Below are 915 nucleotides of genomic sequence, written 5' to 3' on the forward strand. Positions count from 1 at the left end.
ATCTTATTATTAGTTTTTAAATTTGATATTAATGATAAATAATAGAAATAAATAATATGTTATTTATGTAGAATTATATTTCAATGTCAAATTAAGTATTATTAGGGTAAAGAATTATTAATGTCTTCATACCAGTTTATAAATTTTTATCCTTTTTTTGCATGGAAATCATTTTATATTCTAAAATTATACTAAATTCTAATTTTAAAATGATCAATAAATAAAATAAAATAAAATATATCAAATACTAAATAGACATATATTAAATAAAAAACATTCTATTTTATCAAATGAAATGGTTTATAAACAAAAACCAACAAAATTTTAAGATTTAATATATTTGTAGATAAGGCAATTTCATTTTATACAATAAAATAGATTTTTTTTTAATAATTAGATAAATTCCATAAACTTCTATAAAATGAAAAATAGTTTTAAGATATACAAAATCCAAACAATATTGTTTTGGCTTTTAAATATTGAAAAAATATCTAATCGAAGTTGGTTACGGAGTTGATTTGAAATGAAAATTCAATTCACTTGGGGAACCTTTCGTATTTCTCCGAAGATTGTTTGGTTTTCTTAAGAATTCAACTTGTGAATGTAAGAAGTTATTTTGAAACTTTCAAAGGATTCGAGTAAGATTTATGTATTCTCTGCAACCACTCAAATCTCTCCAAGTTCTACAACTTGTCATACTTGATTTAATGACAAAGTCCATATTTGTAGGCACCTAGATGATGATGAGTTCACTAACGTGTGGAAAAAAAAAAAAAATCTGCAAAGGAAGATCTCCTAATTGACTTATATCAAGTACATACTACAAATATAATAATATAGAATGTCAGCAATGTATATAGTTTAATGTAACTGTCACAAAGATATATTCAAGAGGCCTCAAGTCTTTATACAGCT

This window comes from Cryptomeria japonica, chromosome 2, assembly GCF_030272615.1.
Source record: "Cryptomeria japonica chromosome 2, Sugi_1.0, whole genome shotgun sequence".
Lineage (NCBI taxonomy): Eukaryota > Viridiplantae > Streptophyta > Pinopsida > Cupressales > Cupressaceae > Cryptomeria > Cryptomeria japonica.